We start from the raw sequence: 16,486 nt of genomic DNA on the forward strand, positions 1-16,486 counted from the left end.
CTCTTAGAAAATATGAATGTTGAAGCTGCTCATTTTTTATAGTAATTAGGTAATGTGGCAGTTAGTATAAAATGTAATTTCTGGACAAATGAATCTTAAGGTTGTTTTATTTTAACATTTAATTAGATATATTTCTAAGACATATTATCTGCTAATTGGCTATTTTAAGAAAGTGGAATCCAATGAATTCAGTTTTGTCTTATTTTTTTAAGCTGGTCCTAGGACTTGAACTCAGGGCTTGGATGTTGCCCTAAGCTTTTTTGCTCATGGGTAGTGCTCTACCACTTGAACCACTGCACCACTTCTGGCTTCTTCTGAATAGTTCATTGGAGATAAGAATCTCACAGACTTTTCTGCCTGGGCTGGCTTTGAACCATGATCCTTAGATCTTAATTTCCTGAGTAGCTAGGATTACAAGCATGAGCCACCAGTGCCTAGCCCATTTGTAGTGTTTAAATGAACTATTTACTTTGCCATGGAATGACATTTTCACTCTGAAGTATACAAGTGGTCATAGAGACTAGAATTTTATTTGGTGAACATTTCTTAAAAGTGAATGAAATGAGCCTTTACCACGAGAAAAGCAACGATGTATGAGTCATGATACACATTGAAACTAAGTTTCAATTTTGTAGAATGTATTTATTGCTCTGTTGAGCTTTGTAGCTTCCCAGTGCTGTTTACAGACTATGCTGATGAAATCTGTGTTGATAATAACAGCTATATTCATTGATTTCAGGACAGTTGGTCAGCATTTGGAAGATTTGTGTGACTCAGTGTGAGTATTTTCCCATTATTTAATGTGTGATGTTAGCAAATCATGTACAGGCAAAAGAAAAGAAAAGACTAACTGATTTTAATTTAATACATCCAAGCAGAAAATCTTATGGTATAGCTTCAGGCTCATTGCTATGTATCTCATTACAACTAAATTTTAAGAGATGACCACTAGTTGAGTTTTAGTGTAATATTAAGGAGTATGCCAGCATTAGCTTTATTGATAATCTGAGAAGGCAACTAAAATACTTCTTCCTTTTCTAACTAAGTGACTTTGTAAGGTAGATTTTCTGCATATACTTGAAACAACATAACCCAACAGACAGTATAAAAGCAGATGAGAGAATACAGGTGTCTTTCATTAGGCTAAAGGATGAAGAGATTTATTAAAGATGTAAAACAATGGGACTATTCTGCTGAAATTTTACCTTTTTTGGAAAATACAGTTTTTTTTCAATAAGTGTATATTAATAAGTAGTGTTTCTTTTCTTTCTTTTTTTTTCTTTTTGGTGAGTTGTATGGAGTAAACTTTGGGCTTGGGTGCTGACCCTCAGCTCTTTAGCTCAGTGCTAGTATCCTACCACTTGAGCCACAGCACCACTTACAACTTTTTCTGCTTATGTGGTGCTCAGTAATTGAACTCAAGGCCTCATGCATACAAGACACTCTACCACTAAGCCACCTTCCCATCCCCAGTGTTTTTGTTCTTAAGTTTACAAAACTACCATAAGCACTTGAGTTCTAAATTTTCTTTTGTTTGGGTTGTGAAACTAGGACTCAATACCTGATGCTTTGCTCATTAGCTGAGTTCTACTTTTTAACATATCTGTCTGTTTCTCTCGTGTGTGTGTGTGCGTGCACATGCAAATGCATGTGTATCCCCTATTTTTTATTTAATTTATTTATTTTTGTGCCAGTCCTGGGGCTTGAATTCAGCACTTAGGCATTGATCCTGAGCTGTAGTCTACCACTTGAGTTATAGTTTTACTTCTGGGTTTTTTTTGTTTTGTTTTGTTTTGTTTTCTAAGTAGTTTATTGGAGATAAGAATCTCATTGACTTTCCTGCTCCAGCTAGCTTTTAATAGCAATCTATAGATCTCAGTCTCCTGAGTGTGTAGCTAGGATTACTGGTGACAGCCACCAGTTCCTGGCTCTACTAACATTTTTTTTTGTCGGTTGTGGGGCCTAAACTCTGGGTCTGGGCACTGTCCCTCAGCTCTTCAGCTCAAGGCTAGCGCTCTATCACTTGAGCCACAGTGCCACCTCTGGCTTTTTCTACTTATGTGGTGCCGAGGAATCGAACCCAGGACCTCATGTATGCAAGGCAAGCACTCTACCACTGAGCCACCTTACCTTTTTAATTAGCTCTTTGGGAGCTCTCAAAATTTAAGAGTATTAAGAGGTCCTGAGACTAGCATGTTTGAGAGCTGCCAGATGAAAATTTTCCAAATATTAGTGCTTTTAAAGATGGCTCTCTGTTTACTTCTTTGAACTGTCAGTGTGCTTGCCACTGATATCTCTAAACCTCATTTGATTTTTTTTTTGTTGTTGTTGTTGGTTAATATTGTAAGGTCTGCTCCTGGATGGCGAGCAGACTCCACCCTCCTCACAGCAAAGTCTCCACCCAGTAACTGCATTACCTAGGCAACTGGGACACCTGGAAGAAGTCACATTTGCATCCACTGAGGTCATATCTGAATTTGATGTGGCCACACCTTTCTCTGCCCGTACCCTAGATAAGGCCTAGCCCAGGCCCAGACACTCTCTCTCTGCTCTCTCTCTGCTCTCTCTGCTCTTTTCTAGCTCTTTCCTCTCTCTTTCCTCTCTTTCCCAGCTCTCTCTCATTCCAAGGCCTTTCCCAGCCATGTGGAGTTCCAACCTTGCCTGGTCCCAGCAGGTCTACTATCCCTTACCTGAATAGCACGTGCATGGTGCTGTTCTTACTAGGCTATCTCTTTTTTTAAAACCTAACAAGTGAGATAAGTGTCCTATGGCTGTAACTACTCAGGAGGCTGAGATCTGAGGACCTCAGTTGGAAGCCAGCCCAGACAGAAAAGTCCTTGTGAGACTCTTATGTCCAATTAACCACTCAAAACCCAGAAGTGGTGCTATGGCACAAATGGTAGAGCACAAGGCTTGAGTACAAGAGGCCCAGGGACAGCACACAAGTCCTGAGTTCAAGCCCCACAACTGTCAAAAAATACAGAAAGGAAAAAAGTACTACCGGAAGCCAAGATGACTATCCAGACAGCTTGGTATTGGCATAAGAACAGACATCAGGACCAATGGAATAGAATTGAAATCCCAGAAATGAACCTACAGACCTATAGCCATCTAATCTTCGATAAGGAAGCTAAAACAATAGAATGGAAGAACGACAGCCTCTTCAGTAAATGGTGCTGGTAAAATTGGTTAACTACTTGTAGAAAACTAAAGCTAGATCCTTATATATCACCTTGCACCAGAATCAACTCCAAATGGGTCAAAGACCTCGAAGTCAAAGCAGACACTTTGAAAACATTACAGGATGGAATAGGAGAAACCCTAGGTCTCCTTGGCTCAGGCCGAAATTTTCTGAATAGAGACCCGGAAACACAACAAATCAAAGAAAGGTGGGACAAATGGGATTGCATGAAATTGCAGAGCTTCTGCATGGCAAAGGACATAGCTAGCAAGATCAATAGAAAGCCCACGGATTGGGAGAAGATCTTCACTAGCCATTGAACAGACAAGGGTCTCATATCTAAAATATACTTGGAACTCAAAAAATTAAATCCCCCAACAACAAATCTGCAAAGAAAAAACTGCCCAATAAACAAGTGGGCTAAAGACTTAAAGAGAAACTTCTCTGAAGAAGAAAGAAGGATGGCCAACAGACACATGAAGAAATGCTCAGCCTCCCTAGCCATAAAAGAATTGCAAACCAAAATAACATTGAGATACCACCTCACTCCAGTTAGAATGGCAAAAATCAAGAACTCTAACAACAACAGATGCTGGAGGGGATGTGGACAGAAAGGAACCTTACTTCATTGTTGGTGGGAATGTAAACTTGTTCAACCACTTTGGAAAGCAGTATGGAGGTTCCTCAAAAGACTTCAGATAGAACTCCCCTATGACCCAGCAATCCCATTTTTGGGCATTTACCCAAATGTTTACAAACAAGACCACACTAAAGCTACCAGCACAACTATGTTTATTGCAGCATTATTTACCATAGCTAAGATATGGAACCAAGCCAGATGCCCCTCAGTAGATGAATGGATCAAGAAAATGTGGTATATATACACAATGGAATTCTATGCCTCCATCAGAAAGATGACATTGCCCCATTTGTTAGGAAATGGAAAAACGTGGAAAACATTATATTAAGTGAAGTAAGCCAGGCCCAAAGAAACATAGGTCCCATGGTTTCCCTTATTTGCAATATCTAGTATATATATATGAGTCAAGCGGAATAGGTCAGATAATGTGATGTTATGAAAATGAATCCTTAGATATGTATTTTAATGTTTTCGTTTCTTTCATGCATGTGTTTCTAACGCATTTATAAGATTATCTCTTTGTAGCTTTGTATGTCCCTCCCCCACAGTATAACCCTGCTTTCACTATATTTGATGTCAGTATAACTTGTGTAGGAGATGGGAAAAAACAAGTCGTTTAAGGATACAGGTAGACCTGTTGCAACAATGAGAAGTACAAGTTGTCATGTGGAAAATGAGCTTTACAATGTTGGTGGGGGGGCAAGCCGGGAGGATTGGGTGGGCGGTTGCGGGGGGAGGCTGGGAAGGGATGTGTAATGTAAACAAAGAGGAGGCTGCAATGCTTGATAAGAAATGTACGCATTAACCTGCCCATGTAATTGTAACCCCTCTGTACAGTGTGTTCACAAAAAATAAAAATAAAATAAAAGAAAGAAAGAAAGAAAAAAAAAAGAAAGTTGAGAGCCAAGGTTCAAAGCCATCCTAGGCATGAAAATCAATGAGACGTTTTTCACCAATTAACCAGCAACAGGTAGGAAGCAGTAGAGCTCTACCCTTGAGTAAAACTCAAGTTTTAGCCCAGGAGCAGCATAAATGAAAAGAATTCTCATTTACTTTCCTGCCCAGGCTGGATTCAAACCACAAATGCTCAGATTTCAGCTATTTGAGGAGGTAGGATTATAGGTGTGAACCATATTTTTAAAATCTTGAATTGGCTCTAATATTTTTGTCCTTCTTTTCACTTAATTTATTATTCTTTTTCTCTTTTTCACAAGTTTGGGTCATCCAGCTTATTATTAGGGCTGGCCACTCTTTCTGGGTTTTTGTTTTGAAGTTTTTTTGTGGATTTTTGTCCCAACCTGCAGGATGTCAACGAGGGCGATGAACCTAAACGAGAAGGAATGAAGGGACAAGAGACATGAAGAATGACAGCAAGACAGGGATTCTGATCAAGCTGCAAATTTTTATTTTTCACACAGGGGTATTTATATGCTTGGAATAAGGAAGCTTTTAAATTGGCCATTAAGGAAGCTTTTTCATTGGCCATAGCAGCTGCAGGATGTTTGCGTAGGGCAGGGTGAAAGGGTGGTCATTAGCAGCTGCAGGATATTTGCATAAGGCAGGATGAAAGGGTCGGATTTCTGAGAGTGGTTCTGTAAACTCAGCCACAAGATGTTCCAGTGAGATAGTCAAGCCTATCTTCATGTTGAGAGACTCCTTTTGGCTCCCAACAGATTCTTTTTTTTTGAGCTTTTTATAGTACTTGAACTCCAGGCCTGGTCATTATTCCTAATTTTTTCTCAAGACTAGTAGGCTTCCCACCTCAAGACAGTTCAAATTGTGGCTCTTTATGTATTTTTCTTTCTTTCTGCATTTATTTTAGGTGATGCTCTTATGGCTTGTACTCAGGACTTGGGCATTTTTGCCGAGTTTTTGTTGTTGCTGTATTTTTTTTTCTTCATTGCTGGTCCAAGGGCTTGAACATAGGGCCTGAACTTTTGCTAGTCATAAAATCAGGGCAGAGCCACTGTGTCTGAGGTTTTTCCCTTTTCTTTCTCAAGACTAGCAGTCTCTATGGCTTGAGCCACAGATAAAGTTCTGGCTTTATTTATTTATTTATTTTCATTTTTGTTGCTAGGGCTTCAACTCATGACATGGCCACTCTTCTGAGGCTTGAAGTCAGGGCAGGGCCACTGTGAATGAAGCATTTTTTGTATTGTTTGTTCTCAAGGCTAGCATACTTTAACAGCTTGAGCAACAGCTGCATGAATGGCTTTGTTTATATAATGTTCTCTACCACCCCCACCAGGCAAAAGTTGTAAAGTTCATTTTTTGAAATAATTTCTTGTACATCTCATTGTTGCAATAGGTCTAGCTGTATCCCTATTTAAACAATTTGTTTTTTCCCTTCACCTTCACAAATTACACCAACATCAAATACAGTGAAAATGGGGGAGTTATTTATTTATTTGGTTCTGGTCCTAGGGCTGGAACACAGGAAGTGGTGACTGTTCCTAAACCTGAAATCAGGGCAAGGTCACTGTGCTGGAGTCTCTCCCATGTCCTGAGCAAGGCTGGCAGGCTCTAAAACTTAAGCCACATTTTAACATCTGGCTTTGTAAAACAAATTTGGTGATTCATAAGGGATAAGTTTCTTATGGAGGAGCTGGGAAATGGCTCAGTGGTAAAGTGCTTGCCTTGAGCTGAAGAGCTAAGGGACACCATCCAGAGCTGGAGTTCAGGCCCCACAACCCATAAAACAGAAAAAAGAAAAGAAAAAAAAAGCTGAGTGCCAGTGGCTTACGCCTGTAATCCTAGCTACTCAGGAGGGTGAGATCTGAGGATTGCAGTTCAAAGCCAGACTGGGAAGGAAAGTCCATGAGACAATTATCTCCACTAAATCACCAGAAAACCAGAAGTGGCCCTGTGGCTCAAGTGGTAGAGCACTAGCCTTGAGCTGAAGAGCTTAGGGACAGTGTGCAGGCCGAGTTCAAGCCCCATGACCAACCCCAAAAAAAGAAAGATTCTCATGGGAAGACAGGGACATTAGCCAGGCTCTAAAATCAGAGGATGGTGGTTCAAAGCCAGCCAGGGCAGGAAAGTTGTTGAGACTCTCATCTCCAATTAATCACCAAGAGCTTGGAAGTAGAATAGTTCTAGTCTTGTGCAAAACAGCACAAGTTCAGGCCCCAGGACTAGCACACATAAAACCAAGTGTCATGGAGCTTCCTGCCCATGTTGACTATGAACCACAATCCTAAAATTTCAGCTTCCACAGTAGCTAGGATTATAGGCATGAGCCACTACTTAAAAATATTTCATTGACTTCTCTCTTCTTCTTCTTCTTTGTGTGTGTGTGTGTGTGTGTGTGTGTGTGTGTGTGTGTGTGTGTGTGTGTGTGTGTCCGTCCTGGTGCTGGTTCTAGACCCTTGAACTCTGGAGCCTAGCCACAGTCTCTGAATTTGTTTTTCTTTTATTTTTAATGCTGTTTCTAGGCTTTGTATTCAGGGCCTAGTCCTTGTCCCTGAGTCATTCTTTTGTTGCTGGTGGTGGTGGTCCTAGGGCTTGAACATAGGGCCTGGTCACTTCCTGGGTTTGAAACCAGGGCAGGGCCACTGTGTATGAGGGATTTTGTTGTTCATTTTCCCTCAAAGCAAGCAGTCTCTGTGGCTTGAGCCACACAGATCAACTTCTGGCTTCTTTTACTTTTTTGGCAGTTCATGGAAGATAAAAATCTCATAGAAGATAAGAGTACTGTATCAGCACCTGAAATCTGAGGATTGGGGTTGAAAGCCCAGGCAGGTAAGTCCATAAAACTTATCTCCATTTCATCCCCCAAAGAAAGGAAGTGGTAGAATGCTACCTTTAAGAAAAAAAAATTCTATTTCAACCCCTGGGTTCAACACCCACACCTGATACATACTCACAAATTCCTAAGGGACTTTTCTGCCTGGGTTGCCTTGGAACCCAGATCTTCAAGTTCTGTCTTTTGTGTAGCTTGAGCTCCAGGTATAAACCAGCAATTCTCTTGGCTTTTGTGCTCATCTTCCACTCTGATTTTTATTTGTGTATTTGTATTTAATTGATTAATTAGTAGTAGTCCTACCTGGGCCTGGTCACTGTTATTTTGCTTTTTCATTCAAGGCTGTTGCTTTACCACTTGATCCACAGCTCTACTTCTGGCATTTTTGCTGGTTAGTTGGAGATCAGAGCCTCATGGAATTTCCTGCCCAGGTGGGCTTTTAACCACCATCCTGAGATTTCATGCTCCTAACTGGCATTACATGTCAGCCACCAAAAAGTGCCTGGCTCACTCAATTTTAATATTTTTTTTTTGGTTGGTCATGGGGCTTGAACTCTGGGCCTGGGCGCTATCCCTCAGCTCTTCAGCTCAAGGCTAGTGCTGTACCACTTGAGCCACAGCGCCACTTCCGGCTTTTTTCTTTTTTGCTATATGGTGCTGAGGAATCAAACCCAGGGCCTCATGCATGCAAGGCAAGAGCTCTACCACTGAGCCACCATCCCAGCCCTCAATTTTAATATTCTTAATAGGCTCTTACAGTCTTTTTATTCACATGATGATGATGATGATGATGATGATGATGATGTGCTGGTCATAGGTTTGAAATCAGGGCATGGGTGCTGTCCATGATCTTCCAGTTGAGCCTCAGCTCAAGTCCTGGACTTTATTCCTTTTTGCTTCTTTCTTGGTGGTTAATTTGAGAGAATTGTCTCATAAAAAACCTTGGCACTACTCAGGAGGTTGAAATCTGAGGATTGTGGTTTCAAGCCAGTCCTGACAAGAAAATCCAAAACACCCTTTTCTTTTTCTTTTTGTTGTTGTTGTTGTAATGACAAAGGTGAGGTGCAGTGGAGTTGCAGTTTCATTAACAGGTAAAAAGGATGTTTGTTTTGGAGCAATAGCCTCCCAAAGTACACTGCCTCCTGACTAGGGATGGTCCACTGATGGTTAGAATGACTTGTCTTCCTTCTATGACCCTATTACCCTGGTAACCGATTGTTTACAAAGATGTGATCCTGACACCTTAGCAACATGAGAAGGGACAATATCATTCCTAGGTTGGGATGAAAACCAAGTGGATCCCCCCATTTGGTGTGCTGTCTCGCTCTGGGGGGCCAGGATGATAGTGCACCCTTCTGTGAAGAAGGAAAATGACTTGAACAATTCTGTACTCTTTGTTCATTTCTGACAGATGAGGGCTGTAGATATATTCATGGACTTATCTAGGGACAAGCAGGGAATTTTCTAGGATCTCCATTGTGTCTAGGAAGGAAGGGCCTCAGGTTTTGCTGCAGAGAGATGCATCCTACAGTGCGGTTGCAGCAGCCCTGGCTTGCTCCAATGCCAGTGATTTCCCAGATCAGCAATATACCTGGACCCAGGAAATGTCACCTTATGCAGATGAAATAACTCTCAGGACATCTGTCCTGATGACCACGGAAGCCTATGCCAGTGCAAGCGACGGTGACACAATGCTGCTCATGTGGCTAGGAGTATGGAAGTGGCACTGGTGTGGATTAGAGGTGTTGGGTAGCACACGTGGTGGATGCTTTCTGCTCTGCCCACCACATGACTAAAGGCAATGCTGGATTCTGTCTAATTTAACTGGGGTCTGGGGGACTGTGGATTTTCTGGGATGCCAAAGCTCCCAGGGGGACATAGGTTGAGCTGGACTAGGTGAAAGGGAGTGAAGGAAACCTCCAGAAAAAAGGAAGTCTTGATTCTCTTTAAAAGTTCCTTTAACGCTTAAATTTTAATCAAAATGGGAACTAAATGGAAAAAGTGATTCTAGATCTCAGTTTCCTGAATAGCTAGCATTACAGGTGTGACACTAGTACCCAGCTCACTCTTTTGTATCTATTGAGTTTATTAGGTTCTAGACACTGTAGCAAGGAAAAAAAGAAAAGCTTTGTTTTGAAGGTCTATGCCTTTGTGTGTGGGGTTGGGGGAGGGTAGGGAATGTATACACATAAATATGTTTAAATATATGATGGAAAAAATATATTGAGTGATGTGCTAGGGAGGAATGTTAGCAATTTGCAGTGATGTATGAGTTCAGAAAAGCCTCATGTGGTAAATGACTTAGAAGAGATCAAGGCAACTCATCCAGGCCCCAGAATCAGGTAGAGTCGTGAGCTCGAAGTATGAGCACCTACACCGGGTCCCCTCCCATTTCTGGAGTTCCCTCCATACAACTGGCCCCTCCCTCTCTCTGCCCAGACCCACCTGGACTCCCATCTACCTCACTTCCTTTTCCCTCAGATCCTCCTGCTACCAGGATAGTGATGGAGGTCATGTGCTCCCTCTTGGGGGAAATATGGCTTCTCTAATAAACCTTGTAATAATCTTTCTCCTTTGCCTTCCTGCTTCTGCATGGTCCCCTTGCATGGATTTTTGTCTAATCCTCTTACATTGGTCACCCCTGTGGGTATAGGCTCCCCAGTGGGTTTGATCCTCCCTCCACTTCGGAAGGAGGTTCAACCAGCTTCCCTGGGACCTTTCCTGAGATCCTATACGCCAGTCACCAGAGGACCACCAAGGTAACTTTCTCCTGACTGAGCGCTCTACCAGCCCATCCAACACTGCTAATTAAGTCCCACTCCAGGCTAAGTGACCAGTTTATCTGAGGTCTGGGTTTCTGATTCTGATATCTCAGTGTAAGGCCACCTGGGCCTCTGTGACTTACTGAGCCCCCCTTCCCCTCATCAGAGCCAAACCTTGGCCAAGTGCCAGGGGCCTACCTTGGCCCAATGACCCATCCTCCATGGCCCAAGGAATACAAATGGACAAACATGAAGACATTCTCCACTGGCAGGGCCACCACCCCCTTTAGGAGCCAACCTGTACTGTGGAGAACACTCTAATATAGGCCCATGGCATCAGGTCCCTTACCATGGGAAGGACACTAAATTTCTTTACATTAAGGCCACCTGGGCCTTGGAGGGCTGCTGAGCCCCTGCAATCAAATTTTGCCCCAAATTTAAAACTCCACTTCTGTGAGTGCTTGGGCAGATAGCTCTGGCTCTCTCTCTCTCCCTCTCTCCCTCTCTTCCTCTCTCCCTCTCCCTCTTCCTCTTTCCCTCTCCCTCTTTCCCTCTCCCTTGTAACTGAAGGTAAAAGTATGGATGAGTTTAAGTTTAAACTCCTCCTCTGTGTTCTGCCTTTGCAGTTTCCCCTCCCCTGCAGTCTCCCCTGTGAGGCGCTCCCCTCTTTTGTGGCCTCCCCCACAAGGCACCCTCACTTCTGCGGCCTCCCAGTGAGGTACACCCCTTTTTGCAGCCTTTTCTGTGAGGCCCCCTCCCCTGAAGGACTTCATCTGTGAGGTCCTCACTGCTCTGCGGGACCCCTCCTCTGCCTTTGTAGTGGGGGTGGAAGCTGAAGCTCCAGTTTTGCCAGAAACAATGCATAAAGCATAAAGTGACTCCATTTAGGGTATCATCTCTTACTCTTTTCCATGGTTTTCCATGGTCAGGACTGACTTTGTCCTGGCCATTGTCTCAACATCCATTGCTGGGATAGCTTGTCCTGGTTGGCATTTACAGTTTGGACTCAAGGCCTGGGCACTGTCCCTGAGTCCTTCTGTTCCAGGCTAATGCTCTACTACTTAGAGTCACAATGCCACTTTCAGCCTTTGGCTGGATAGTCCTGGTTCTGTGCTGATTAGTAGGGAGATGGAGTTTTAGAAGGATTTTTTTTTTTGTGCCCAGGATGGCTTTGAACTTTCTTACAAAAGCTCTTTTTATTTCCAGTTAAAGCAACAAGGAGATCAATGAGATGGAGCTTACCTATAACTTGTTCACAATTGACTAACAATTACTTGTCAGAGATTTTTAAAAGAAAGCCCAGTAGATGCTTTTAACCTGAGACTGATTGGCACTCTAAGTACGGCCCACTGCCTCTGGGTAGCCTGTTTAAAGTGGCTTATAGACAACATTTAACCTATAACAAATGTACAGGCCTTTTCTTGGGCTACAGCAGCATAGCCTGTTTAACACCCTGGTTTATAAAAGCATTTTCTGTCTGGCAGAGGAATGCCTACTTATGTAGGCCTTTACACAGATCTCAATAGGAACATAATCTCAGCTCTACAAGCTTTTCAACAGATGAATTTAACCAGCTCAAAAGTTACTGCCAATTAGGACTTTGAGCAGATACAGGGGTTTGGAGATTTACATTCTACAATCTTAGCTTTTACTACCCACTATCACAGATCTCTGGAAAGTTTTGCCCAGTTAGACCAACATGGGTGATAGGCATGTTTACAAACTTATCTTTCCATGACCTTCTGGCTTGATCAATTTTTTGGAGGACCAAGCTCAAGTAACTCAGGACCTGATACCACTTTTGTCATCCAAACATTTGTTTGCAATTGCCTCTGGATATTTTAACAATATCAGGGTCCCTGGAGTGCCTTTCTTATGTTGGGATAAATACATCTTTGGCATTTTCCTTGGTCAGTCGCTGGACTTGAACTCAGGGTTTGAGTGCTGTCCCTCAGCTCTCCAGCTCAGGACTAGCACTTGGCCACTTTAAACTCCAAAACAACTCAGCTTTGAGCACTCTGTTGGCAGATTAGAGATGACAATCTCACAGGGACTTTAGTCTGCCTGTGCCTGGACTGGCTTCGAACTGCAGATCAGTGAGTTTTTTTGTTTTTTTTTTTTTACAAACAGTCACTTTTACTCCAACTAAAAGCAACAAAGATGGTCATTGGAAGTAGTTTTATAAGCATGGTTTTACTTATTAAATTACATTTGACAAACTTGTCCTATCTTTTACTGTGGGCCTTCCGGCAACTGTTACAAAAAATTTTAGGGGCAAACTAGAATAATCCTATTTTTTTTTTTTTTTTACTTTGAAATAAACCTTTAGGAAAATTTTATCTTTTAAACTTGTCTGGGAGGCCAGCCACTCTCCACAACTTCTCAAATTTTTACAAGGGGGATGTCATTTTAAATCCATTTTGTAAAGTTATTTTAATTTGCATTTAAATGCATCATTGAAACACTGGGCTGTATATTCTTTGCCTGTAGGCTGTCCTGTGGGCAGTGAATAGAAAGAGTGGCCATTTTTTTTTCTGCAGTCTGAGTTACCTTTAGGAATTTACCTCCAATTGTAAAATAGTATAGAAATCAATTTCTATCCTTTGCTCATACACCCCGTATGGTCTAACTTCTGGTGATGAACATTTACAGAACCAAATATCTAATGTGGCTTGTGTTTTACCCTTAATTAACAGGCTTTTGGTCATGTGAGATGCAAGGCCAGAGTCTGAGAGAGACTGTGGCATCTCCCAGCATGTATAGACTGTTGCACCTCCTGTTGGTAACCTGCAATATTTCTACATATACTGGTTAGAGACCTGGTTTACACTGGCTTTTGCAGGCTGGTGCCACTGGTTTAGGCAGCTGTGCCTGAGCATAGTTACTCTGGTCCCTTGATCTTAATTGAAGTTGATCAGCACACAGGGGAGAAAACAGAGAATGAAACCCTTAGCTTTAGTTTACTAGCCATGGTCAGTGTACAATAGTTAACTCTTAGCATAGATGGACATAGGAATGACATAATTCACAGCCAACTTAGTTACCAATTTCATTTACTTTGTAAAGGACATTGTCTTTTTTAAGTCCTTTTCCAAGGTCTTTTAAAACTGCCTGTTTTTTCTTTGGCTTAGTCAGGTCACAAAGTTTTAAAGCAATTTAGATTAATTCACAGCTTCCATTGACAAAGATTTTTAGTAGGCAGAGTAACCTTGAAACCATAATCACTTACATATAGTCGAATAAGACACAGACAGACATGTTTGTGCACAGATTATAGAGCGTGCTTAGATTTTAAAATAGACTTTTAAAGTTTTGAAATTTTAGTGGAACTACTTTTCTAATTATGATGGAACCATGTGGTCAGTTTAAAATACAAAACTTTGCCAACAAGAAACCTAGTGAACAGGAGGCAATAGGAACATACACTTGGCCTAGCATAATGGCACCACAGGACAGGGGAGGGGGAAAGGGTAGTACCAAGCTGAAGTACCAAGAGGCCAATTTGGCACATCCACCACTTGCTCAATGCTAGAGAGAAGATTAATACACTTTTGGTAATATCCAAACTTGTTGGCCTTTATTTCGGGGAGTTTAGACTTAAACTCACCCATTTTCTATCTAATGAGTAGAAACAAGCAATTACTGGTTACATTCTTCCAGGGCTTAACCAAAGCGTTTAGCATATGAAATACTTGTGAAAGAGGTTACAAGCAGGTAATTTTGGCAAGAGGCAGAGTTTAAGGGGAGGGGGAGAGAGAGAGAGAGAGCTACTTGCTCAAGCACTCTCAGAAGTGGAGTTTTAAATGTGGGGCCAAATTTAACTGATGGGGACTCAACAGCCCTCCAAGTCCAGGTGGCCTTAATGTAAAGAAATTTAGTGTCCTTCCCATGGTAAGTGATCTGAAGCCATGTGCCTAGAGTAGAGTGTCCTCTGCAGTGCAGGTTGGCTCCTAAATAGGTGGTGGCCCCACCAGTGGAGACTGTCCTTATGTTGGTCCAAGGTGGGTCCTTGGGCCATGGTAGGCCCCTAGTGGCTAATTCCAGCACTTGGCCAAGTTTTTGGTCAGATGGTGAGGGTGGGGCTCAGTTAGCCCAGAAAGGCTCAGGTGGCCTTACCACTGATATTGGAATCAGAAACCCCGACCTCGGACAAACTTGTCACTTACCCTGGAGTGGGAATTAATTAGTGGGGCTGGATGGGCTGGTAGAGCACTCAGTCAGGAGAAAGTTACCTTGATGGTCCTCTGGTGACTGGAGTGAAGGATCTCAGAATAGGTCCCAGGGCAGCTGTTTGAACTCCCTTCTGAAGTGCAGGGGGAGCAAATGCACTGGGGAACCTATCCCAGTATGGAGCCACCAGTGAAAGAGGATCAGACACATCCATCCTATGGGACCATGCAGAGGCAGGCAGGCAAAGGAGAAAGATTATTACAAGGTTTATTAGAGGAGCCATATTTCCCCCAAGAGGGAGCACATGACCTCCATCATCATCCTGGTAGCAAAAGTATCTGAGAGAAAAGGAAGTGAGGTAGATGGGAGTTCAGGTGGGTCTGGGTGGAGAGAGGGAGAGGCCAGTTGTATGGAGGGAACTCCAGAAATGAGAGGGGGCCCAGATGAGGGTGGAGCTGAGGACCAAAGGTGAGCGATCTACAAACTGCAGTTCAAAGCCAGTCCAGGCAGAGAAAGATTATCATCTCTAACTAGCCAGCAGAGTGCCAAAAAAGCGGGCAGAGTTGCTTTGGAGTCCGAAGTGGCAAAGTGCAATCCTTGCACTGGAGAGCTGAAAAACAGCACTCAGGCACTAAGTTCAAGTCCAGTGACCAAGGGAAATGTCAAGGTTGCGTTTACCCTAACATAGAAAGAGGCACTCCTGGGACTTTGGCAATAATGTTTGGCTCTTCTAAAATTGATCAGAGCTTGAGGTCATGGCAAGCTACTTTATAAGCATGCATAACTGGGCAAGAACTTGTCAACCATTTGTAATAGTTGGCTGTAAAAGGCTGAGGTTGTGAAATGTGGGGAATAGCTTAAATCCAAACTGCTCTGTATGTGCTTAAAACCCTAATTGGCAGAAAATTCTGGGCTGACACTAACCAAATAAATTTGTTTAAGAATAAAATATGAAATTGTTAGGACCAGATCAAAAGTAAACAGATAGGGTATTAATTAGAACAATGAAGGAGAAAATTCAAATTTAACTGAGACAAATAAGTCCCAGGTAAGCAGAGAAACATTGGTATAAACACCAAAATAAAACAAAATTGTGGTCTGATAATTACTGAAAAGATCATTTATATCAGGATTTAGACCAAATGTTAAATTTTCAAAGATAAGGGCTTAAGTAGAGAGTTACGCACCAGGAGCTACACTAAACATCTGTATTCCAAAGGATGGCCTGCCTGTTCCACCTAGGCTATTTGAGGAGCTAAACAATGCTTTCGCCCATTTGGGGAGGTAATGTTTTCCTAGGATTTCAAGGTAAGACTTGTCCCACCTCCAGGCCTTGAAGCTGGGTGCAATGCCCCCATCTCCAGCCTAGATACCAGGATGTCTACAGGCAGTTGTGTGGACTCAACCACCCTATTTGCCTTGATGCAATTTGTAATCACTAACTGTTAGTTCTGCTTTTATAAATTGTTTGTCAATTACAAAACTGCCACTGAACACCTACAAGTGGAACTTCTTATGGATCTTACCTTTAAACATCCTAGACTATTTAAATCTTTTACAAACCAAAGTACTAAACAGGCTATGCTGCTAAAGCCCCCCCCCAAAAGGGTCCATACAGTTATGAAAAGTTAAAAAATTATGCCTAAACTCTAGTTTGGAATAAAATGTAATTAGTAAAAAGTTGTCACCTTGACAAACTACCCCACACCATATTCTAAAAGCCAGTGTACAATCAGAAAAATATTAGGGGAGTTTACTAAAGTTAGTCCCTAGGTAAAACTTCTTTAATCAACCTGTGTAGACTAATGCCAACTGTTTACACACCCATAAAACATTTAAGCTTCAATTATTAAAAAAACAAAAAAGGGGAATCCCCAAGGGAAACTTTTGCCTTAACCTTATTTACTCTAAATGTTTAAAATTTCACTCAAAGTGATCCTTTCACTAAAGCTGAAAAGCATTTTATCCCTCTAGCACCACCTCACTATCTA

The 16,486-nt window shown here is 42.1% G+C and overlaps 1 protein-coding gene across 15 annotated transcripts in view; it reads left to right on the top strand.

Moving 5' to 3' along the window:
* Positions 1-16,486, top strand: part of LOC138815266 (hepatoma-derived growth factor-related protein 2-like) — a 256,847-nt gene that overhangs the window by 227,838 nt on the left and 12,523 nt on the right. For 13 of the 15 annotated variants that reach the window (XR_011368274.1, XR_011368257.1, XR_011368240.1 and 10 more), the window contains 2 exons: positions 740-778; positions 7,478-7,562. The gene's annotated coding sequence lies outside the window, so the exon portion shown is untranslated. Of the gene's footprint in view, positions 1-739; positions 779-5,125; positions 5,242-7,477; positions 7,563-16,486 lie in introns of all 15 variants that reach the window. The other 2 variants (XR_011368267.1, XR_011368272.1) reach the window with 2 other exon arrangements.

Source organism: Dipodomys merriami, unplaced genomic scaffold, assembly GCF_024711535.1.
Source record: "Dipodomys merriami isolate MVZ:Mamm:240054 unplaced genomic scaffold, mDipMer1.0.p SCAF_1084, whole genome shotgun sequence".
Lineage (NCBI taxonomy): Eukaryota > Metazoa > Chordata > Mammalia > Rodentia > Heteromyidae > Dipodomys > Dipodomys merriami.